This window comes from Rhinoderma darwinii, chromosome 1, assembly GCF_050947455.1.
Source record: "Rhinoderma darwinii isolate aRhiDar2 chromosome 1, aRhiDar2.hap1, whole genome shotgun sequence".
Lineage (NCBI taxonomy): Eukaryota > Metazoa > Chordata > Amphibia > Anura > Rhinodermatidae > Rhinoderma > Rhinoderma darwinii.
Window position 1 is genome coordinate 405327484 of NC_134687.1, and position 26613 is coordinate 405354096.

At 41.5% G+C, this 26613-nt stretch overlaps 1 protein-coding gene across 10 annotated transcripts in view; it reads left to right on the plus strand.

Moving 5' to 3' along the window:
- RNF212B (ring finger protein 212B) overlaps positions 1 to 26613 on the plus strand; it is a 416496-nt gene that overhangs the window by 29491 nt on the left and 360392 nt on the right. The gene's annotated exons all lie outside the window — the stretch shown is intronic.

A 26613-nucleotide genomic window follows, 5' to 3' on the forward strand; every position in this document is an offset into this window, starting at 1 on the left:
TGAATATATCGACCAAAGTTGTTTCACTAACTTAAAGTACAATATGTCACGAGCAAACAATCTCAGAATCACTTGGATAGGTAAAAGCATTCCCAAGTTATTACCACATATAATAACACACGTTGGATTTAAAAAATTAGGCTGTGTCATTTGGTCCAAAAGTTGCTGCGTCCTGAAGGGGTTAAGACTAACACAAGTTTTGTAGTTTGGGTCATTATAGACGCGGCGATACCAATTATGTATAATTGTGTTTTTGTTTATTTGCCAATAATAAGACTTATGGGAAAAAAGGCAATTTGGGATTTTTTAACTTGAAACTTTTTTATTTTTTTACAAAATTTTTATTAATGGTTTTAAACTTTTTTTTGTCCCACTAGGGGACTTGAAGGCCTGCAACACTGATCGCTATACTAATGAACTGCACTACCTATGTAGTGCAATATATTAGAGCTGTCCGTGTGACACCGGAGGCAGGTCCTCATAGGTTTCCGTGCTTGGCAGACCCGAAGACCAATTAGCGTCATGCACTTCTCTCCATTGATTTACACTGCACTAGCGATATAGTTATATCGCTATGTGCAGCTACATACACAAACACTAACATTACTGCAGTGTCCTGATAATGAATATACATCACCACCAGCCTGGACGTGATGTTTATTCAGAATCCTGACATGCCTGTAGTGTCTCTGTGAGATTGCAGTAAGGCAAACGTAATCTTGTTTGAAATGACAGGTTACATCGTAATCTCGTGAGATTACGCTTGCCTTGCTGGAATCTCACAGAGACGCTACAGGCATGTCAGGATTCTGAATAAACATCACGTCCTGGCTGATAGTGATGTATATTCATTATCGGGACACTGCAGTAATGTTATAGTGTGTGTATGTAGCTGCACATAGCGATATAACTATATCGCTAGTGCAGTGTAAATCAATGGAGAGAAGTGCATGACGCTAATTGGTCTTCGGGTCTGTGTGTTATAGTGTGTGTATGTGGCTGCACATAGCGATATAACTATATAGCTAGTGCAGTGTAAATGAATGGAGAGAAGTGTATGACGCTGATTGGTCACTGATTGGTCAGCGTCATACACTCCTCTGTACAACGCCCACTTGGTCTAAAGTAAAACACGCCCACTTGGGCATTAAGAAATAATTAGCATAAAGCTAAAAATCGCTCATAAAGTGGTTTAAAATAGATTGTTTTTCGAAATAAAAAGCATTACTGTCCCCTACATTATAGCGCCCATCTCCTTATATAGTAGATAGAGCACTTATAATGTGGTGACAGAGCCTCTTTAAATACATTGTACTCCTCCAATAAAGGGAATGATCATTTAAAAGTTGCACTTTGTGTTTACGCGTGTTGTCTTTATCTTATATTTAAAATTCGTTGGATGATCTGAAACATTTAAATGTGACATATTGGCAAAAAAAGAAGAAATTAGGTGGGGCAACTACTTTTTCACAGCACTGTATGTACTGAATAACAGAAATACATGGCAATGTAAAACATATTGCCAAAAGTATATGGCTACCTGACCTTTACACCTATATGTTCTTGTTGGACATCCCAATCCAAAACCATGTGCATGAATATTAAGTTAGCATTCTGCCAAACCTAGATTCCATCAGACTGCCACATAATTACGCACCTGGTAGAACAGATGTGTCCACTGGGTTACTACAGATTTGGCTTAGGGCTAAACCTATGAGCAGAGTCTACAGTATTCGCTGATATTCACCCTTTAACCCCTGTACAGGGATCTGGACTTCACTGCAGGGAATTCCTAGGTCGCTACCTCAAGAGCAGTGTTCTAAAGCAACAGCTGATGAAATGGGCAGAAGACACCATAATGCCAGACAAAATCCATATGCAGAACTCTTAGTCAGATGGGCAGAGATCAGGGCAGACTGAGTCCATGAACTATGGTAGATAGGCAGAAGGTCAGGACCGATAGACTGGGTCAGAAGACGAACCAGGTCAAAACTAAAGTAGACCGTCATGAAGATCACCATACAGCTAATCAATCCAAATGGAGCTTATTGCTCAGGCCCAGAGCAGCGGGGGATGGGACCTAATAACAGCCAGGGTTGCCGGTAAGGAGTAGGAGACAAGGCATCTAAGGGTACTGCCCCTTTTAAGTGCGCAGGAGGGGTGTGCACCTGCCTAGCAACCAAGGAGACGTGACTGCCGACACAAGGAAGAAATAAGTGCGGCGCCTCAGTGGCCCTTTTTAACCCCTTAAAGTTTTGCCCGAGCTGTGCTATAGTTGCAGGAAGACGTCCTTACAGTTTAGCCTAAGCACAGCTCTGGGCACTGTGTGTCAAGTTCTGGAGTCCAGACCTTGGAGTGGATTTGGAGTCCAGTTGCTGAAACAATCTGTCAGGAGGGGCTAACATAATTGAATTAATAATTAACAATTAATTTGAGGCTATTTTTTAGGTGTTTTTTTATAGTGTCATTGGAAAACCAGCTCCAAAAACTCCTCAAGAAGTGACACGCTTCTACTTTTTATGAGGCATTTTTTAAATTCAGCAGCGTAAAAATAAGCCTCAAGTACACAGCACAGTGTATTTCTCATTGAAATCAATAGGAAACTGCATGGTTATTTCAAGTGTATTTTAGAGCGTACAACTAGGCATTTCTGCTCCAAAATCAGCCTGAAAATGAGCCGCATGAACACACCCTTAGGCCTAGTTCACACGGAGTATTTTTTTCAGCTGCGTTTTTCACCCGTGGCCATTGCGGACCGTGGGCGAAAAACGCTTTTTTCTGCCTCCCTTTGATTTCAATGGGAGGTCACAGGCAGAACCGCAGCAAGAAGGGGCATGCCGTTTCTTTCCCCCGCGAGCGGCTAAAAGCCACCCTGGAAAAAACGCCGTAGGATTTTGGCGCTGATACCGACGCGGTTGAAAAACTGAACTGGGCCATAGAGTAGTCAAGTCCAGGTTTGTTACCCAGATAAATGGCAACAGGTTATAACTTTAAGCAGAGAGGTGGTCAGGAAAGAGTCAAGTTTGGTGCACAAATGAACAGCAACAGTTTGCGGAGAGGCAGCAAGGAACTAGACTATAGACTGGAAGCTCAATAGTCTGGTTTCACACTTTTGGCTTGCTATATGTTTGGCCCTTGCACTTCCTTATTACCAATCTAGGCAAGCAATCGAAAGAGGCAGGAATCAAGAGAACCTGGACAACCGCTTCAGACGTGAATGGTAATAGCTACTGTATAGGACATCGGAGTCTCTTTGTTCAAATCCTGATAATGTGCAGAGGGAGCTGGTACTCTAAGGCCGGGTTCCCACCGGTCAGATATGCTGCGTAAAAATCACGCAGCATATCCGACCTGGAACCCGCAGCACCTTCCGTCCGAAAAAACGCACAACATTGTGGTACGGTTTTTCGGACAGAAATTCCCCTACGTAAAAAAGCGCTCGCACGTTCCCCTTCCTTTGACGTCCGCTCCGGCCTCCTTCGATGAGGTTGCAGGCCATGTGATGCTGCAGCGGTCACATGGGATGAAATGTCATCCCAGGAGGCCGGACTGCAGGAAGGAGGGCGTTCTGGGTAAGTATGATTTATATTTTTTTCTGGAGTTGCGATTTTTTGCAGCATAATCACTGCGTTTCCGCTGCAAAAGTCGCATTCTTGGTTTTCAGCTGAATTCAATAGGGAAAACCCGCAACAGAAAGTCCATGAAAACGCAGCATAAAATGACATGCTGCGGAATTAAATTCCGCAACGCAGGTCAATTTATGAACTTTTATGCTGCGTTTTTTTACGCAGCATGGGCATGAGATTTAGTAAATCTCATCCACTTTGCTGCTACTGTAAATGCTGCAGCATTTCGTTGCAGAAATTCTGCTGCGTTTACGCTATGTGGGAACCTGGCCTAAAGGCTCTAGCTCCAGCTTTTGGTCTTGTTTTGAAGCTAAAAATCTTGGCTCTAGACACGATCTAACCTAAACTAGAGCAGGGAGAAGTGGGAGCTGCATAAACTGTATTTGCAGCTCTCACTTCAGCCTGTGCGAATAACGAGGGGTTGCAGCATTCAGGGAGAAGAAAACAATCTATGATCCTCTAGTTTCTGTAGGTCTTCATATGACCATAGGGGAGGGGTAACCTGGACTTTGGTTTATGATATCACCCCCCTCTTATCAATCGGAGATCATCAAGAATAGCTGTTTTCTGTTCATCTCTCCTCCTAAAAACCAGAATTTAAAAATAATCAAACAGTCATATGTACCCCAAAATAATACCATTGAAACCTACAAGTCGTCCTAAAAAAAAGCAAGCTCTCGTACATCTACGTCAATGGAAAAATAAAAATGTCATGGGTCTTGAAAAAAAAATTTTTTTAAAACATAACAAAAACTATATAATTTTAGTATCCTCATGTTCGTAACGACCCATAAAATAAAGTTAACATATTTATAGTATGAAAATAAATCTAGAAAAACAATGGCAAACTTTACTGTACTGTTTTTCATTTCTAAAGTTATTGAATTTAATATATGTACCCAAATATATGTTTCCTTTGAAAACTACAACTTGTCCAGCTAAGTACAAGGTCTCATACAGCTACATTAAATAAAAAATAAAAAAGTTAAGACCGCTGGAGCACATAGGGGGAAACTTTTTTTTTTTTTACTGATCCTTAACCTCTTCACGCCCTGCTCCGCAATAGTACGTCCTGCAGAGGGGTTGCTTCCCGCATCAGGACGTACAGTTGCGGAGTAGTTCCCGGCGCACACTGTCCTAACGGACAGTGTCCGGGAACCGGGAGGTCAGCTGTCCCTGACAGCTGACACTCCAGCCTTGCCGGTCAGCGGACCATCGCCGCTGATTTCGGCAATTAACCCCATAAATGCGACGACAGATTGCGTTCGCCACATTTAAGGGGTTCGAAGCACATCGGCAGCCCCCACAAAGTGATTGTGGGGGCTGCCGATGCTTGTCGTGGCAATCCGGTGGTCAGACAATGACCTCCGGGTTGCCATGTACTGAAGCCGCGGAGGAGCAGTCTCCGGCCAGTCCTCCAAGTCTTCCTATCAGTGTGACTGTCACGTCACAATGACCGTGAGAACACATTACACTACGTAGGTAGTGTAATGTATTCCAGCAGAGATCAGAGCTGCAAGTCTAAATGTCCCCTAGTGGGACAAGTGAAAAAAGTAATAAAAATGTTTTAAAAAAGTGTAAAAATAAAAGTTATAAGTTATATAAACAAACTGCATTTTTTTTCCTATAATAAGACTTTCATTATAGGAAAAAAATGAACACGTTAAAAAAAAGTACACATATCTGATATCACCGCGTTCGTAACGACCCCAATTATAAAACTGTAGTGTTATTTTTTTCCCGCACGATGAACACCCCAAAAAAACGACACCAGAATCGCTATTGTTTGGTCACCACCCCTCCCAAAATAGAGAATAAAAAGTGATCAAAAAGTCGCATGTACCCGAAAATAGTACCGATAAAAACTACAACCCGTCCCGCAAAAAACAAGCCCTTACCCCTTACATAGCTTTTTTGACCGAAAAATAAAAAAGTTACGGCTCTCAGAATATGGTGACTCAGAAAATAAATTATTTGATAAAGTGATTTTATTGCGCAAACGCTGCAAAAGATAAAAAAAACTATATACATATGGTATTGCCGTAATCGTATCGACCCGCAGAATAAAGTAAAATTGTCATTTATAGTGCACGGTGAATGCCGCAAAAAATAAACTAAAAAACATTGTCAGAATTGCTTGTTTTTGGTCACCCGGCTTGCAAAAAAATGTAATAAAAAGTGATAAAAAAAATCGCATGTACCCCAAAATGGTACCAATGAAAACTACAGATTGTCCCGCAACAAATATGCCCTCACACAGCTCCGGTGGTGAAAAAATAAAGAAGTTCTGGCTCTCAGAATATGGCGCTACAAAATGTGGTGTTCCAAAATCGGATAAGATCGGGCGCCATTTATGAGTGCGACACCGGCCACACATCTATGAATTATTATTTATTTACCGCATTATTATACCCTCTTATTATGCCCTGATGTTCTCCGCACAGATTACATATGCCCCCACATTATAAACTGAAATACCAGCGAAACCCAAAACAGAAAAACTACCAAGCAAAATCTGCGCTCCAAAAGCAAAATGGCGTCCCTCCCTTCTGAGCCCTGCAGCGTGCCCAAACAGCAGTTTGCGACAACATATATGGCATCACCATACCCGGGAGAACCCGCTTAACGTTTTATGAGGTATTTGTCTTCAGTGGCACAAACTGGGCACAACATATTATGCACTAAAATGGCATATCAGTGGAAAATTGCAATTTTCACACCATCTGCTGTGCATTAACCCCTTTGCGCGCTATGACTTAATAGCACGTCATGGTGGGGGGGTTGACGTATGGAGCGCCTCATACGTTGCGGGTGTCAGCTGTGTATTACAGCTGATACCCAGGACTAACGGACAGGAACAGCGATCGTGCGGTTACAGAAGCCTGTAAAAATAACAATATACTGCAATACAATAGTATTGCAGTATATTGTACCAGCGATCCAATGATCGCTGGTACAAATCCCCTAAGGGGACTAATAAAATGTGTAGAAGAATTAAAGTTATTAGTAGTGAGAGAGAAAAAAGTTTAAAGTTAAAAAAAAAACCTTTTCCCATTTTTCTTCTAAAGTAATGTAAAAAAATAAACAAAATTGGTATCGCTACGTCCGTAAAAGGCCGAACTATTACAATATACCATTATTTAACTCGCACGGTGAACACCGTAAAAAACGTAAATAATTTAAACCACCAAAATCGCTGTCGTTTTCGTTTTTACCGCACGGCGAAAGCTGTAAAAACGAAAACCCCAAAAAATGGAATCAGATTTGTTTCCTATATTACTATATTTTCCAATTTTTTTTTTTTTTTTTTTTTTTTTCAGTTTCTCAGTACTTTTTATGGCACTTTAAATGGGGTCAATAGAAACTACAATTCCTCCCGCAATAAATAAGCCCTCACATCACTGACGGAAAAAGAAAAAAGTTATGGCTCTTGGACGGCGGGGAGTGAGAAACGAAAATAAGAAAGCAAAAAATGGATCAGTCCTGAAAGGGTTAATTCATTTCTAATGAAAAAAAACTTATGACCACTTGTGGGGTATTTCCGTACTTGGGAGAATTTGCTTTACAAAAATTGGTTGTTTATTTCTCCTTTATCCCTTGTGAAAATGAGAAAATTCAACATTTTAGTGGAAAAAAATTGTGATATTAATTTTCTCCGCCTAATTCTAATAAATTCTGCAAAAGACCCGTGGAGTCTAAATACTCACTATACCCATAGAAAAATTCCTTGAGGGGTGTTTCCAAAATGGCGTAACTTGGGGGGTTTCCACTGTTTTGGTCCCTCCATGGCGTTGCAAAGGCGGCATGGCGCCGAAAAACCAACCAGCAAAATCCGTGCTCCAAAATCCAAATGGTGCTACTTCCCATCTGAGCGCTGCCATAGGTCCAATCAGCAGTTTATTACCACATATGGGGTATTGCTGTAATCAGGAGAAAATGCTTTACAAATGTTGTGGTTCTTTTTTTCCTTTATTCCTTGTAAAAATTTTACATTTCTATGCTTTTTCAGAAAAAAAGTTGATTTTCCTTTTCACTGCCTAATTCCACAAATTCTGCAAAAAACCTGTGTGGTCAAAATGCTAACTATACACCTAGATAAATTCCTTGAGAGGTGTAGTTTCCAAAATGGGGTCACTTTTGGGGGACTTCCCCTGCTTTGGTCTCTCCAGGGCGTTGCAAACAAGACATGGCACCGAAAACCAATCCAGCAAAATCCGTGCTCCAAAATCCAAATGGCACTCCTTCCCTTCTGAGCCCTGCTGTGGGTCCAATCAGCAGTTTATTACCACATATGGGATTTTACTGTAATCAGGAGACATTGCTTTACAAATGTTGGGGTGATTTTCTTCATTATTCCTTGTAAATATTAAAAATGTCTATGTTTTTTCAGAAAAAAAGTAGATTTTAATTTTTACAGTCTAATTCCAATATATTTAGCGAAAAACCTGTGTGGTCAAAATGCTAACTATATACCTAGATAAATTCCTTGAGGGGTGTAGTTTCCAAAATGGTTAAAAGGGTAACTTTTGGGGTGTTTCCACTATTTTGGCACCACAAGACCTCTTCAAACCTGACAAGGTGCCTAAAATATATATAAAAAAAAAAAAAGGATGCCCAAAATCCACTAGGTGCACCTTTGCTTGTGAGGCCTGTGTTTCAGTCCATTATCACACTAGAGCCACATGTGGGATATTTCTAAAAATGGCAGAATTTGAGCAATAAATATTGAGTTGCATTTCTCCGGTAAAACCTTCTGTGTTACAATTTTGTTTTTATTAGAAATGAATTTCGGCAAAAAAATATAAAATTTGTAAATTTCACCTCTACTTTGCTTTAATTCCTGTGAAAAACCTAAAGGGTTAAAACACTTTGTGAATGCTGATTCGAATACCTTGAGAGGTGCAGTTTTCAAAATGGGGTGACTTCTGGGGATTTTCTAATATATAAGGCCCTCAAAGCCACCACTGAACTGGTCCCTGAAAAAATGGCCTTTTGAAATTTTCTTGAAAATATGAGAAATTGCTGCTAAAGTTCTAAGCCTTGTAACGTACTAGAAAAATAAAAGGACGTTCAAAAAACGATGCAAACATAAAGTAGATATATGGGAAATGTTAACTAGTAACTATTTTGTGTGGTATTATTATCTGTTTTACAAGCAGATACGTTTACATTTAGAAAAATTGTGTTGTTTTTCAGAAATAAATACCAAAATTATCGACCAAATTTTTTCACTAACATAAAGTACAATATGTCACAAGAAAACAATCTCAGAATCGCTTGGATAGGTAAAAGCATTCCAACGTTATTACCACATAAAATCGTCTGTGTCCTGAAGGCCAAAACAGGCTGGGTCCTGAAGGGGTTAAAAGGGTTTTTCCAGTCCTAATAAAATGATCGCCTATCCTTGGCATAGGCCATCAATATCTCATCGGTCGGGGTCCGACTTCCGGCATCCCGCTCCCATCCCGTTATCTTGAAGGGGGCTGCAGAACTCTGCCTCCCCTTCATTCCCTTTGGTCACACTGTGAATCGCCAACACGCTTATAGCCGCAGTTCACAGTATTACTTCTCTTTGGGAAAAGGACTACGCGCTCAGACGCAAATAGGTGAGTTCGGTAGTGAAATGCAATTCATCACTCCTGGGAACTTGTTTTTACTGCTCCAGAGTCCACTGGTGGCATAATTTACAGCACTTCAGCCAACGCTTGGCATTCCGCATGGTGATTTTAGGCATGTGTGCAGCTGCACAAACATGGAAACCCATAAAGCTCCTGATGCACAGTTCTTGTGCTGATGTCGGTTCCAAAAGGAAGCAGTGAGTGATGCAACAGGATAGATTTTAACGCACCACGCGCTCCAGCTCTCTCCTTGGCTCCACTCCTGTGAGTTTGCGTATTCTAGTCCTTCGTGGCTGAGCTGCGGTCACTCCTAAACTCTTCCACTTAACAATAATCACACTTTTATAGATGACCAGGGCAGATCTAGCAGATAAGAAATTTCAGAAACTGACAACGGTGACATTCTATGAATTCACCTGAAATAGTTTGACCTGAAAGTAAAGGATAGAATACATCCGTAAATTGCTTTGATAATTTTTATCAAGTAATAGTTACAGACAGGGCTGTGGAGTCTGTAAGCCAAATTTCCGACTCCTCTATTTTTCCAGTTGCGGCTTCTTCATAAATGGCTTGTATAATAAGACCGGTTGTTTGTTTGCTGTATAATAAACATATGTGTAGTTGCTAATGTAAGAAAAGAGAGAACCGTGTGCAGTCAGATAACTTTATGCAGCTGTGTATGTCCTGGAAATCGGGTTTACGTCTGAATAGGAATAAAATAAACATTGTGTTCTGCTTTATTAACCCCTTCCCGCTCCTGGACGTACTATTAGGTCATGGTAGCTGTATCGTTCGCGCTCCATGACCTAATAGTACGTCTTGGGAGTAACGGCCGTTTCGGCCGTCTTCCCGACACATACAGGAGCTGTGACAGCTGCTGTCTCGTACAGCAGCTGCCGCAGCTCCTACAGCGGGGACCGATCGCTGTGTCCCCGCTGATTAACCCCTTAAAAGCCGCGTTCAATAGAGATCGCGGCTTTTTAGGGGTTAAGCTACCATCGCCGGAGTGCTACACGATATCGGCCGGCGATGGTTACTATGGCAACCGGACACCAAGCAATGGCGTCCGGCTATTCCCATCGACGGAAGCCTAGTGGGTCCTGACAAAGTCAGGACCCACTATGCTTGCTGTCAGTGAGTAGCTGACAGCTCTAATACACTGCACTACGCATGTAGTGCAGTGTATTAGAATAGCGATCAGGGCCTGCTGCCCTCAAGTCCCCTAGTGGGACAAAGTAATAAAGTAAAAAAAAAGTTAAAAAAAGATGTGTAAAAATAAGAAAATCCCTCTTTTTTTCCCCTATCAGTCCTTTTATTATTAATAAAACTAGATAAATAAACTATACATAATTGGTACCGCCGCGTCCATAACGGCCTGAACTACAAAATTATTTCGTTATTTATCCCGCACGGTGAACACCGTAAAAGAAAATAATAATAAACCGGACCACAATCACAATTGTTTGGTCACTTCACCTCCCAAAAAATGGAATAAAAACAGATCAAAAAGTCGCATGTACCTAAAAATGGTAATGATTGAAACTACAGTTCGTTACGCAAAAAATAAGTCCTCGCACGGCTTTATTGATGAAAATATAAAAAAGTTATGGCTCTTAGAATAACGTAACACAAAAAGTGAATTATTTTTTACAAAACGTATTTTATTGTGCAAACGCCATAAGACATAAAACTATAAACATCTGGTATCGCCGTAATCGTATCGCCAGGTAGAATAAAGTGAATATGTCATTTATAGCGCACGGTGAACGCTGTAAAAAAATTGAATAAAAAAACAATAGTAGAATTGCTGTTTTTTAGTCACCACGCCACCTAAAAATAGAATAAAAACTGATCGAAAAGCCGCATGCACCCCAAGAAAACTGCAATGAATTCCTCAAGGGGTGTAGTTTCCAAAATGGGGTCACTTTTGGGGTGTTTCCACTGTTTTGGCACCACAAGACCTCTTCAAACCGGACATGGTGCCTAATAAAAAATAGGCCTCAAAATCCACTAGGTGCTCCTTTGCTTCGGAGGCCGGTGCTTCAGTCCATTACCGCACTAGGGCCACATGTGGGATATTTCTCAAAACTGCAGAATCTGGGCAATAAGTATTGAGTTGCGTTTCTATGGTAAAACCTTTTGTGTTCTAGAAAAAAATGGTATAAAATGGATTTTCTGACAAAAATAAATATGTAAATTTCACCTCTACTTTGCTCTAAATTCCTGTGAAACACCTAAAGAGTTCATAAACTTTCTAAATGCTGTTATGAATACTTTGAGGGATCTATTTTCTAAAATGGGGTGTTTGATGGGGGTGTCTAATATATAGGCCCCTCAAAGCAACTTCAGAACTGAACTGGAACCTAAAAAAAATAAAAAATGAGGCAATACTTCGCTTCTCCTAATGAGCAGCGCCCACTCCAAGATGACCCCAGTTTTTACCGTTTATATAAACGGAGACCCCTATTAGACCGTTTCAGTGCCCGGTTCTCCCAAGCATACACCCCTGAGAATTGTATTTCTATTGATGAGTCCTTGGTACATTTTAAAAGGAGGCTTCAATTCCGCCAGTACCTGCCGGGTAGGAGGCAAGGTATGGCGTGAAGATGTATAAGCTGTGTGAGAGTGCATCAGGGTATACCTACAAATTTAGGATATATGAAGGGAAGGACACCAGTGCTCAGCCCCCAGATTGCCCCCCCCTTACTGGGAGTTAATGCAAAAATTGTGTGGGATTTGGTGCATCCGCTGCTGGATCAGGGTTACCACCTCTACCTGGATAATTTTTATACCAACGTCCCACTCTTCAACTGCCTCGCTTCCAGAAGTCCTGCGGCATGCGGCACTGCTAGAAGAAATCTGAGAGGCCTCCCTAAGACTCTGCTTGGGCAAACACTCAGAAGGGGTGAGAGCAGGGCACAATCTAGCAGCAACATATTGTGTGTCAAGTACAAGGACAAGAGAGATGTCCTTGTATTGACAACAATGCATGCCCACACCAGTACCCATGTACCTGTACGAGGTACCAGTACAGAGACCCCCAAACCAGACTGCATCCTGGACTACAATAGGTACATGGGAGGGGTGAACTTGTCAGATCAAGCCCTGAAGCCCTACAGCGCCATGCGGTGTGGTATAAGAAGTTGGCCGTGCACATCATACAGATGGCATTGTACAATGTGTACGTGCTACGTCGATGTGCAGGCCAGATGGGAACTTTCCTGGAATTTCAAGAGGTGGTTATCAAGAAACTAATTTTTAGGGACCAAGAAGGGGGGGCACACGCATCGTACCAGGTCAGCACTTTCCAGGAGAAGTTCCCCAAACTGGCAAGAAAGGAAAAAGTCAAAAGAGGTACAAAGTCTGCTATAAGAGGGGGATAAGGGAGGACACAATATATCAATGTGACACGTGTCCCGAAAAACTAAGGCTCCGTATGAAAGAGTGCTTCAAAATGTATCATACATCCCTTGATTTTTAATCTACCCCAGTTTTACTTACCCTGATGCACTCCGCACATCTTATCCCCCTCATCTTTCCCTTCTGAGCCCTGCCGTGTGCCCAGGTAGCTGATAACAGCCGCATTGAGGGTATTGCCATACCCGTGAGAACACACATTACAGTTTATGGGGTGTATGTCTCCGGTAAAAATGCTCACTACACCTCTAGATGAATGCCTTAAGGGGTGTAGTTTTTAAAACGGGGTCACTTCTCGGGGGTTTCAACTGTACTGGTACCTCAGGGGCTTCTGCATACATGACTTAGCACCAGAAAATCCCCAGTAGGCCAAATGGTGGTCCTTTCCTTCTGAGCCCTCCCATGGGCCCAAACGTCAGTTTATCACCACAAATTGGGCACTCAGGACAAATTTGGCAACAAAATGGGGTATTTTATTTCTTGTGAAAATAAGAAATTTTCAGCCAAAACTACTTATTATTGGAAAAAAATAATTTGGTTTGAATTCCCAACCCAATTCAAATAAGTTCTGTGAAAAAACTATGGGGTCAAAATGGTCACAACACCAATAAATGAATTCCTTGAGGGGTGTAGTTTCCAAAATGGGGTCACTTCTGGTGTGTTTCCATTGCTTTGATACCTCTGGGGCTCTGCAAATGCGACATGGCACCCGAAAACCAATCCAGCAAAATCTGGATTCCAAAGAACAAATAGCGCTCCTTTCCTTCTGAGCCCTCCCATGGGCCCAAACGGCCATTTATCACCACAAATGGGGTATTGCTGCACTCAGGACAAATTGGGCAACAAAATGGGGTATTTTGTTCCCTGTGAAAATAAGAAATTTTTATCAAAAATGACATCCTATTGGAAAAAATGAAATTTTTTTTAATTTCACAGCCCAATTCAAATACGTGCTGTGTAAAAACTGTAGAGTCAAAATGGTAACAACAACCATAAATGAATTCCTTGAGGGGTGTAGTTTCCGAAATGGTGTCACTTTTGTGAGATTCCTACTGCCTTGGCACCTCAACACCTCTTCAAACCTGGCATGCTGCCTAAAATATATTCTAATAAAAAATAAGCCTCATAATGTACTAGGTGCTTCTTTGCTTCTGGGGCTTGTGTTTTAGTCCAGTAGCACACTAGAGACACATGTGGGACATTTCTAAATACTGCAGAATCTGGACAATTTATTTATTTCAGTTACTTATATAGCGCCAACATATTACGCAGCGCTGTACAGAGGTCCACTTTTTTACTGTCCCCATTGGGGCTCACAATCTAAATTCCCTATGGGTATGTTTTTGGGGTGTGGGAGGAAACCGGAGTACCCGGAGGAAACCCACGCAAACATGGGGAGAACATACAAACTCCATGCAGATGTTGTCCTTGGTTGGATTTGAACCCAGGACCCCAGTGCTGCAAGGCAACAATAGTGCTAACCACTGAGCCACCGTATATACATATTTAGTTGTGTTTCTCTGGTAAAACCTTTTGTGTTACAGAAAAAAATTGAATACAATTGAAATTCAGCAAGAAAAATTTAATTTGCAAATTTCACCTCTACTTTGCTTTAATTTCTGTGAAATGCCTGAAGGGTTAAATAAACTTTCTTAATGCTGTTATGAAAACTTTGAGGGGTGTAGTTTTCAAAATGGGGTGTCTTATGGGGGTTTCTAATACATAGGTCCCTCAATGCCACTTCGGAACTGAACAGGTACCTAAAAAAAAAAGGCTTTTGAAATTTTCTTAAAAATATGAGAAATTGCTGTTTATGTTCTAAGCCTTGTAACGTCCAAGAAAAATAAAATAATGTTCAAAAAACGATGCCAATCTAAAGTAGACATATGGGAAATGTGAACTAGTAACTATTTTGGGTGGTATACCCATCTGTTTTACAAGCAGATGCATTTAAATTCTGAAAAATTCTATTTTTTTTATAAATTTTCTCTACATTTTGCAATTTTTCACCAATAAATACTGAATATATCGTCCAAATTTTACCACTAACATAAAGCCCAATGTGTCACGAAAAAACAATCTCAGAATCACGTGGATAGGTTTAACCCCTTCCCGCTCCTTGACGTACTATTACGTCATGGCAGCTGTATCGTTCGCGCTCCATGACGTAATAGTACGTCACGGGAGTAACGGCCGTTTCGGCCGTCCTCCCGACACATACAGGAGCTGTGACGCTGCTGTCTTGTTCAGCAGCTGTCACAGCTCCTACAGCGGGGACCGATCGCTGTGTCCCCGCTGATTAACCCCTTAAAAGCTTTTTAGGGGTTAAGCTGCCATCGCCGGCCTGCTACGCGATAGCGGCCGGCGATGGTGACTATGGCAACCGGACACCAAACAATGGCGTCCGGCTATGCCATAGACGGAAGCCTAGTGGGTCCTGACAACGTCAGGACCCACTATGCTTGCTGTCAGTGAGTAGCTGACAGTTCTAATACACTGCACTACGCATGTAGTGCAGTGTATTAGAATAGCGATCAGGGCCTCCTGCCCTCAAGTCCCCTAGTGGGACAAAGTAATAAAGTAAAAAAAAAGTTAAAAAAAGATGTGTAAAAATAAGAAAATAAAAGATTTAAAAGTAATAAAAGTAAAAATCCCCCTTTTTCCCTTATCAGTCCTTTATTATTAATAAAAATATATAAACAAACAAATAAACTATACATAATTGGTATCGCCGCGTCGGTAACGGCCTGAACTACAAAATTATTTCATTATTTATCCCGCACGGTGAACGCCGTAAAATAAAATAATAATAAACCGTACCACAATCACAATTGTTTGGTCACTTCACCTCCCAAAAAATGGAATAAAAAGAGATCAAAAAGTCGCATGTACCTAAAAATGGTACTGATCGAAACTACAGTTCGTTACGCAAAAAATAAGTCCTCGCATGGCTTTATTGATTGAAAAATAAAAACGTTATGGCTCTTAGAATAAGGTAACACAAAAAGTGAATGATTGTTTACAAAACGTATTTTATTGTGCAAACGCCATAAGACATAAAAAAAAACTATAAACATCTGGTATCGCCGTAATCGTATCGCCCCGCAGAATAAAGTGAATATGTCATTTATAGCGCGGAATATCCGCTGTTGAAATACTAATATCGCTGGTGATGAGGCCAGAGTTACCAAGATACGGACCCCTGAGGATGAGTATCTGAAACGCGTAGGGTCGTTTAATGTTTAAGGAATGTGTGCATTGGGGACAATATATTGTGTGAAACCCAGCGTTAGGAGATCCGTAATTGTCGGACACCTATGCTATAATTAGGGCTTGTACTACTGTTGTGCCCTGGGTATATGCTGATTCCTACAAATATCGTTTATACACAGAGATATAGGTATCATAATAACTCAGTGTTTCCTTGTTTAATACATTTTTTAAATTTTCACGGTGGGGCTTATGTCACAGTGGTGTGTTACCCCTGTTTTTAAACTAGTTACTATTAAAGATATCTTTTTACTCAGTTGTCAATTCAGTGAACCTTATAATTAAAATTCTTTATATTGTGGGAGCACAATTAGATTCTATCTAACTATACAGTGAAACTATATTTAATCTATACAGTCAATAATTTTGCTTTATCTGGGTATGGCAGCCTTTGCACTCTCAGATTTAAACACAGAAGGGTGGATGAGTGAGGCTAAAAGTGTTTTCTCTGAATGTGAACTGGTGTATACAGTTCAGGGTGTATCTCTTAAATCTACCTTTAAAAACCTTAATAGATTGCATAAAGATTATACGAGAAGTTGGTGGGAGATCCAGAGTCTGGAAAATTATTTAAAGAACAAGATAGTTCCCAGAGGCCTCAGGGTCCCCATTGTCCCAGCATTGAGATTAAAAACTGCCAATATAAAAGAAAGGTGGGAACAGGAGATTACAGGGAGTTCACTTAGGCTTATGCAGATTTTGGTAGAGGAGGAAAAAATTCAGTTCGACTTTATTAGTGCTGAGCTTAAAAAAGAGATTGAGGCAGCTAAATCCCTGGTAGATACCCCTGGTTTTGATAAACGGGATAAAATCCTTCAACAAACTTTAGAGAGATTTACCAATCATCTTAAGGAACGCAAACACTTCCAATTCCAGAGAGATCTACAGGAATTTAGGGAGAAAAAAGCGTATGATTTTGTCCATACACAACAACAACAATATCAACAGACCAATAGGGGGCCGAGGGAATCTGACCCTTCCACATCAGAGAGTGAAACCACAGACTCTGAAAGAGTGGGCCCATTTTTCGGTGGTAGCGGTGGGAAACAAAAGTTTAGGGGAGGAGCTAGAGGTAGAAATAGAGGCCGTGGTAGAGCCTCTTCTAATAGTGGCAATAATTTTTTAGCCAACAATCCTCCCATTTCCCGCTATATGCTGAGGGGACAAAAGGATTAATGAAGGGAAAAAATATGGATAGACTACAAATCATTAACCTATCTGAATATAATTTGAGCGCATCAGAGAACACATTATTAGAGAAAGGACTTTCCTTTGTCCCCACAGTTAAATTTGACTCTTTCTCGTGGATAAAAGATCTTAATTTATTTGCTCGTAAACTCAAATGGATTAAATTTTTCAAACATCATAATAGAAAAAAATGTATGGAACTTGGGTTGGAAGAGTCTGATATGGAAGGCCTTGCAGCCTTGGAGGGGTTATTAGAGGAATCTGGAAGAGCTCCAGGTCTAGGTCCCTTTACCAACCTAAAAATGAAGAGTAGAAAGCTGCCACCTATAGGAGATTTTACCAATGTGGATTTATTTGTGGATATGGTGGGAGATGAGATCAAAAATCTTAGTCAGGATAGTAGGGGCATGGATAACAATTTGTCCTGGTCCGAACGATTAGCTCTGACCACTCTAGAGAAAAAACAGAACATCGTGTTAAAAGCATCTGATAAGGGTGGTAACATTGTGGTCATGAGTAGGGATGATTATAAAAAAATGTGTGAGGACATATTGTTTAACCATAATTGTTACACCATTTTAAAGGATAACCCCACAGCACTATTCAAGAAGGAGTTGCTGAGCATTCTGAGTGATGCAAAGAGCAGATCCTTGATTAGTGCAGGAGAGTTTGGGTTCCTGTACCCACAATTTCCTGTTATGGCGTGTTTCTATAGCCTGCCCAAAATCCACAAAGGGTATCCTCCCTTACGTGGCAGACCCATTGTTTCAGGCATTAACAATTTAACTCAAAATGTGAGTACTTATGTTGATCAGGTGTTGCGCCCCTTTGTCTTAAGTCTTACATCATATGTACGTGACACCATGGACGTCTTGAAACAGATTGATGGTATTTCTCTGGAGAAAGATACAATCCTGGCTAGTTTGGATGTTGAGGCTTTGTATTCATCCATACCTCACAAATGTGGCTATAAAGCGATTGAGTACTTTTTGGGATCAAGAGGCACACAGTTTGCTGCTCATAACCAATTTGTTTTGCAGTTATTACAGTTTGTTCTTGAAAAAAATATATTTATATTTGAAGATAAGATCTTTCATCAGCAATGTGGAACTGCAATGGGGAGTCCCGCTGCTCCCACCTATGCAAATCTATTTCTTGGCTGGTGGGAGGAGACAATTGTTTTTGGTGACAAATTTGTAAATTGGACTTCATCCGTTGGACTGTGGATTAGATATATTGATGACGTGCTTATTCTCTGGAACTCTTCAGTAGACGAGTTCCATAAGTTCGTAGCAGCCCTCAATAAAAATGATGTAGGACTTAGGTTTACATGTGAGATCAGTGAGAATGAACTGTCCTTTCTAGACTTGAAAATCATAAAAACGGAAGGAGGTACAATTCGCACAAAGGTACATCGGAAAGAGACAGCAACAAATAGTTTTTTGCAATGGAATAGCTGTCATCCTTATTCCCTCAAACGTGGCATTCCGAAGGGCCAATTTATGAGAGTACGTAGGAACTGTAGCTCTATGGGTGATTTTGAGTGCCAGGCCCAGGAACTCAAAACAAGATTGAAGGATAGAGGTTTCCCCAAGAGTGTTATTAGAAAGGCCTATGAGGGAGCTAGGGATGCAGATAGGCAATGTCTTCTGGTCCCTAAAAAACGGAAAGAGGAACAAGTTACCAGACTCATAGGCACCTATGACTCAAAACAGAATGACATTATGCAGATACTGAATAGGTATTGGCGTATTCTCAGTTCTGATATAGATCTAGTAGATCAGATCACACAGAGGCCTTCTGTCACGTATCGGAGAGGGAAAAATATAAGGGACAGAGTCATGCACAGCTGTTTTGACCCCATTTCACCTAGGGGTACATGGCTGGATAGACAAACACCAGGCACTTTTAGATGCGGTGGTTGTAAAGCTTGTGATTTCATTCTTAAAGGAAATAGCTTTACCAGTGTTGTCACCCAAAAACAATACAATATTCGGGACTATGTCAATTGCAAGACAGCTGGAGTAGTCTACCTCATTACATGCCCATGCCCCCTAAATTATGTGGGTAAAACAGCACGACAATTTCGTCGTCGTATTAGGGAGCATGTTGGAGACATTATTCATGGTAGGGACACTCCAATATCTAAGCACGTGCATGTAAAACACCAAGGCCAGGCAGCAGTGTTAAAATTTCAAGCAATTGAACTTGTCAGACCCCCCAAGAGAGGAGGGGACTGGGATAACCTGATTCTACGGAAGGAAGCGCAGTGGATCCACAGACTGGAATGCATACAACCACTAGGTCTAAATGAGCAGACTAACTATACATGTTTTATTTAAAATGTGTGATACCATCCCCCTATAGGTGTTTCACCCTGGGGTGGGTGAGTGTTTATCTGCATTTGTGCATTACTTATTTGAGATGGCTATACTTGTTAGCCAACATACAAAGAGATCGTTTTGTCAGTTTTTCTAAGGAATAGGGACCTCAGCAAGTTCTTCCACCTCATATGTGTCTTTTTCTCTTGAGTTGCTTTGTGAGGTTGCCCACTTGCGGTGGTACACTGTGCCGCAAGATATACTTACAATATATTATCTTTTAGCGCTTACCTCCTCGTGTTTGGCAGTCCGGGCGACACGTCCTTGGCTTCCACTGCGCCTGCGCGTTCGGCCTGATGCGGCCGATGATGACCCCTGGCTGTCAGCTGACGGCGGGGGGTCACATGGGCAGGTGTCACGAATTGAGAGGGTGTTGTGTTTGGTCAATTCATGTTTTGCCGCCGTACACGATGGGTGGAGTTTAGCGTTTATAGTAACCTAGCGCCTGCTATGGAGTATGCCGTTGACATCGATACGTGCATCTTCCCGTGACGCACAGCGGAATATCCGCTGTTGAAATACTAATATCGCTGGTGATGAGGCCAGAGTTACCAAGATACGGACCCCTGAGGATGAGTATCTGAAACGCGTAGGGTCGTTTAATGTTTAAGGAATGTGTGCATTGGGGACAATATATTGTGTGAAACCCAGCGTTAGGAGATCCGTAATTGTCGGACACCTATGCTATAATTAGGGCTTGTACTACTGTTGTGCCCTGGGTATATGCTGATTCCTACAAATATCGTTTATACACAGAGATATAGGTATCATAATAACTCAGTGTTTCCTTGTTTAATACATTTTTTAAATTTTCACGGTGGGGCTTATGTCACAGTGGTGTGTTACCCCTGTTTTTAAACTAGTTACTATTAAAGATATCTTTTTACTCAGTTGTCAATTCAGTGAACCTTATAATTAAAATTCTTTATATTGTGGGAGCACAATTAGATTCTATCTAACTATACAGTGAAACTGGCACCACAAGACCTCTTCAAACCGGACATGGTGCCTAATAAAAAAGAGGCCTCAAAATCCAGTAGGTGCTCCTTTGCTTCGGAGGCCGGTGCTTCAGCCCATTACCGCCCGAGGGCCACATGTGGGATATTTCTCTAAACTGCAGAATCTGGGAAATAAGTATTAATTTGCGTTTCACTGATAAATCCTTTTGTGGTATAAAAAAAATGGTATAAAGAGGATTTTCTGACAAAAAAAATAAATGTAAATTTCACCTCTACTTTGCTCTAAATTCCTGTGAAACACCTAAAGGGTTCATAAACTTTCTAAATGCTGTTGTGAATACTTTGAGGGGTCTAGTTTCTAAAATGGGGTATTTCATAGGGGTTTCTAATATATGGGCCCCTCAAAGCAACTTCAGAACTGAACTGGAACCTAAAAAAATAAATAAATGAGGCAATACTTCGCTTCTTACATTATACTGATAATGAGCCGTGCCCACCCCGAGATGACCCCAGTTTTGACCGTTTGTATAAACGGAGACCCCTATTAGACCGTTCCAGTGCCCGGTTTTCCCCAGCATACACCCCGAGAAGTGTATTTCTATAGATGAGTCCCTGGTACATTTTAAAGGGAGGGTTCAATTCCGCGAGTACCTGCCGGGTAAGAGGGCAAGGTATGGCGTGAAGATGTATAAGCTGCGAGAGTGCATCAGGGTATACCTACAGGTTTAGGATATATGAAGGAAAGGCCACCCCCAAACCAGACTGCATCCTGGACTACAATAGGTACATGGGAGGGGTGGACTTGTAAGATCAAGCCCTGAAGCCCTACAGCGCCATGCGGTGTGGTATAAGAAGCTGGCCGTGCACATCATACAGATGGCATTGTACAATGCGTACATGCTACGTCGATGTGCAGGCCAGACGGGAACTTTCCTGGAATTTCAAGAGGTGATTATCAAGAACCTAATGTTTAGGGACCAAGAAGGGGGGGCACCCAGTACTTCTGGAAGCGGGGCCACACGCATCGTACCAGGGCGGCAACACTTTCCAGGGGAAGTTCCCCAAACTGGCAAGAAGGGAAAAAGTCAAAAGAGGTGCAAAGTCTGCTATAAGAGGGCGATAAGGGATGACACAATATATCATTGTGACACGTGTCCCGAATAACCAGAGCTCTGTATGAAAGAGTGTTTTAAAATTTATCATACATCCCTTGGTTTATAATTTACCCCAATTTTACTTACCCTGATGCCCTCCGCACAGCTTATCCCCCCTCGTCTTTCCCCTCTGAGCCCTGCTGTGTGCCCAGGCAGCTGATAACAGCCACATGTAGGGTATTGCCATACCCGGGAGAACCCACATTACAGTTTATGGGGTGTAGGTCTCCGGTCAAAATGCTCACTACACCTCTAGATGAATGCCTTAAGGGTGTAGTTTTTAAAACGGGGTCACTTCTTGCGGGTTTCAACTGTACTGGTACCTCAGGTGCTTCTGCATACATGACTTCGCACTAGAAAATCCCCAGTAGGCCAAATGGTGGTCCTTTCCTTCTGAGCCCTCCCATGGGCCCAAACGGCAGTTTATCACAACAAATGGGGTATTGCGGCCCTCAGAACAAAGTGCGCAACAGAATGGGGTATTTTGTTTCTTGTGAAAATAAGAAATTTTCAGCACAAACTACATATTATTTGGGAAAAATAATTTTGTTTTCATTCCCAGCCCAATTCAAATTAGTTCTGTGAAAAAACTATGGGGTCAAAATAGTCACAACACCCATAAATGAATTCCTTGAGGGGTGTAGTTTTCAAAATGGGGTCATTTGTGATTGTTTTCTATTGCTTTGATAGCTCTGGGGCTCTGCAAATGCGACATGGCACCCGAAAACCAATCCAGCAAAATCTGGACTCCAAAGAACACACAGCGCTCCTTTCCTTCTGAGCCCTCCCATGGGCCCAAACGGCAGTTTATCACCACAAATGGGGTATTGCCGCACTCAGGACAAATTGGGCAACAAAATGGAGTATTTTATTTCTTGTGAAAATAAGAATTTTTGAGCTAAAATGACATATTATTGGAAAAAATATATATTTTTTTAAATTCCCAGCCCAATTCAAATAAGTTCAGTGAAGAAACTATGAGGTCTAAATGGTCACATTACCCATAAATTAATTCCTTGAGGGGTGTAGTTTCCAAAATGGGGTCACTTCTGGTGGGTTTCCATTGCTTTGATACCTCTGGGGCTCTGCAAATGCGACATGGCAGCCGAAAACCAATCCAGCAAAATCTGGACTCCAAAGAACACACAGCGCTCCTTCCCTTCTGAGGCCTCCCAGGGGCCCAAACGGCAGTTTATTGCCACAAATGGGGTATTGCTGCACTCAGGAGAAATTGGGCAACAAAATTGAGCATTTTGTTCCCTGTGAAAATAAGAAATTTTGATAAAAAATTACATCTTATTGGAAAAAATGTCATTTTTTTAATGTCACAGCCCAATTGAAATAGGTGCTGTGAAAAAACTGTGTGCTCAAAATGCTAACAACAACCATAAATGAATTCCTTGAGGGGTGTAGTTTCCAAAATGGGGTCACTTTTGGTGGGTTTCCATTGCTTTGATACCCCTGAGGCTCTGCAAATGCGACATGGCACCCGAAAACCAATCCAGCAAAATCTGGACTCCAACAAACATATAGCGCTCCTTTCCTTCTGAGCCCTCCCATGGGCCCAAACGGCAGTTTATCACCACAAATGGGGTATTGCCACACTAAGGACAAATTGGGCAACCAAATGGGGTATTTTGTTCCCTGTGAAAATAAGAAATTTTGATCACAAATGACATTTTATTGGAAAAAATGACATTTTTTTCATTTCACAGCCCAATTCAAATACGTGCTGTGAAAAAACTGTGCTGTCAAAATGGTAACAACAACCATAAATGAATTCCTTGAGGGGTGTAGTTTCCAAAATGGGGTCACTATTGGGGGATTCCTACTGTTTTGGCACCTCAACACCTCTTCAAACCTGGCATGCTGCCTAAAATATATTCTAATAAAAAAGAGGACTCAAAATGCACTAGGAGCTTCTTTGCTTCTAGGGCTTGTGTTTTAGTCCACGAGCGCAGTAGGGCCACATGTGGGACATTTCTAAAAACTTCAGAATCTGGACAATACATATTTAGTAGTGTTTCTCTGGTAAAACCTTCTCTGTTACAGAAAAAAAATGAATAAAATTGAAATTCCGCAAGAAAAATGAAATTTGCAAAGTTCACCTCCACTTTGCTTTAATTCCTGTGAAATGCCTGAAGGGTTAAAAAACTTTCTAAATGCTGTTTTGAATACTTTGAGGGGTCTAGTTTTTAAAATGGGGTGTTTTATCAGGGTTTCTAATACATAGGCCCCTCAAAGCCACTTCAGAACTGAAGAGGTACCTTAAAAAAAGGCTTTTGACATTTTCTTAAAAATATGAGAAATTGCTGTTTATGTTCTAAGCCTTGTAACGTCCAAGAAAAATAAAAGAATGTTCAAAAAACGATGCCAATCTAAAGTAGACATATGGGAAATGTGAACTAGTAACTATTGTGGGTGGTATAACCGTCTGTTTTACAAGCAGATGCATTTAAATTCTGAAAAATGCAATTTTTTCAAAATTTTCTCTAAATTTTGCAATTTTTCACCAATAAACACTGAATATATCGACCAAATTTTACCACGAACATGAAGCCCAATGTGTCACGAGAAAACAATCTTTAAGCATTCCGACGTTATTACCACATAAAGTGAAATATGTCAGATTTGAAAAATGGGCTCTGAGCCTTAAGGCCAAAACTAGGCTGCGTCCTTAAGGGGTTAAGCATTCCGACGTTATTACCACATAAAGTGAAATATGTCAGATTTGAAAAATGGGCCTTAAGGCCAAAAGAAGGCTACTTCCTTAAGGGGTTAAGTACTTGTCTTAATACGGTCTTCCTGTTCTCTCTAGGGGTATGTTCACACGAGGGCGTCCGTTACGGCTGAAATTACGGGGATGTTTCAGCCTGAAAACATCCCCGTAATTTCAGCCGTACCGGCATGTGCAGGCGCTTGAACGCCGCGTCAGTTACGGACGTAATTGGCGCTGCTATTCATTGGAGTCAATGAATAACGGCTCCAATTACGGCCAAAGAAGTGACAGGTCACTTCTTTGACGCGGGCGTCTATTTACGCGCCGTCATTTGACAGCGGCGCGTAATTTTACGCCGCGTGTGAACAGACAAACGTCTGCCCATTGCTTTCAATGGGCAGATGTTTGTCAGCGCTATTGAGGCGCTATTTTCGGACGTAATTCGGGGCAAAAACGCCCGAATTACGTCCGTAAATAGGCAGTGTGAACATACCCTCGTAGTTCTTAGATGACTGCAGAATGCCTAATCAGGGTCGCTTTATCCATAGGACAAATGGTGCACCTGCAACGGGCTCGCAGGCACAGGACTCCTTTACGATGGCACCATTTTCAAGTGTGTATTTGTCCTGTGGACGCAGACGTAGTTGAAAACGTGTAAGGGCGGTTTGGGGTGGACACCCAGAGACGGGAGAGCAGCAGTGTTGTGTGTCTTCCCCTGTCTGTGTCCCCTGTTAGCCCTTGCATGCTTTAGCTTCATTGGTGGTCTGTCTTTTTTCTCCCCTTCTATGTTAGTCTGGTTGTTTTCCCTTCTGTAGTTCTGCTCAGCAGCACTCGGCACGCTGCAGCGCCACTGAACACTATTTTGTTCAGGGAGACTGAGTTTTGTATTCGGCCAGTCTGGGAGTGAGGGAGAAGGGTTGCATTGCAGAGCAGCAAACCGCATGAGGAAACGGCACAGTCCTTGTACTCACATTTCTCAGTGCCGCCTGATCACTGGGAACAAAGACCATGTTAACCCTCAGCACTCCATTCTGTTTAGGAAGCTGCCCACTCATGAAACTTTCAACGGGCCCACCAAAGTATTTAAACGGCTCTGCGCCCAGTACTGAACTTCCTCCCTATGGTCTTCAGAGAGGGAACTTTGCTACTGCGCATGGGCAACACAGATGCAGACATTTTAACCAGAGGCCTTGAAGCAACAGCATGAAGATACTTAGTCTAAACTAGAGGTAAAGAAGAGGTTGTAATCCCATTTTCTATCACCGGGACTATAAAAAAAAAAAGTTTTACTTTATACTTCCCATTCCTTTATGATTTAATCCTGGCTGTGGCTAAAGGCTAAACCAGGCAGCGTTCTTAAGGGGTTAATCTAAAAAGCTCACCAGGATTGTCCAATTTCCACCCAGTGAACCCCAAAGGGGATTTCAGACATGTACCAGTTGTTGCTAGTTGTCACCACTGCTGCAAAAAGCATATTTTAGCCACTAGTAGGAGAACATGGATCAAAGCTGGGATGCGCCAAATGATTACAACTGAACATCCCTACTTTATAAATAGGTGCTGCACATATGTTGTCACCTAAATAACATTGTTTCTAAGGGATCTCCTAATGGTCTTGAGCAATTTCTCATTATTTTGCAGATTATTCGACGTTTTGTCTGATCAGATGTGGTATTAGGGGAATGTCACACTGCTAGGAAATGGTAGTATCAATAATTCACTAATATCCATTTTCCCCCTACCTTGTGTTATACAGCTCGGCAGGGGCAGGTCAATCAAATTCCCTACTGGCGGCTTTTGTGAATGGAGGCAACAGTAGAGGTCTTGCAATGTGCTTTTATATATTGTGATAGCCCCTTTGCTTTCTCCATTTACAAAATGACACCTGTATTTTTGTGATGTCCAGGGTGTGCCAAATGGGATTTCACTGGCACTTTCCAGATATCTGTGACCTATGCCCCTCTAGAAGACTGCTAAAAGAATTTTCTCTGTGTTTAATCTACAGTTATACAACTTTTTATATTTTATGAATAGATTTCCTACTGTATATTGAAAATGTTAACCTCGCTGCATACATTGCAGAATTATGGGCAGAGTTAGAGCTTGTCCACACGTAAAGGAATTGCTGCAGAAAATTTCTCCAGCAATTCCGCATAAACTAGCTGTATTTCCGCTGTAGAAAAACCGCACCATTTCCTGTGTTTTTTTCCTGCAGAAAATAGTGCAGATTTTGTTGCGTTTTTCTCAATGCTGGGAGATGGTGATATCTCCTCTGAAAAAT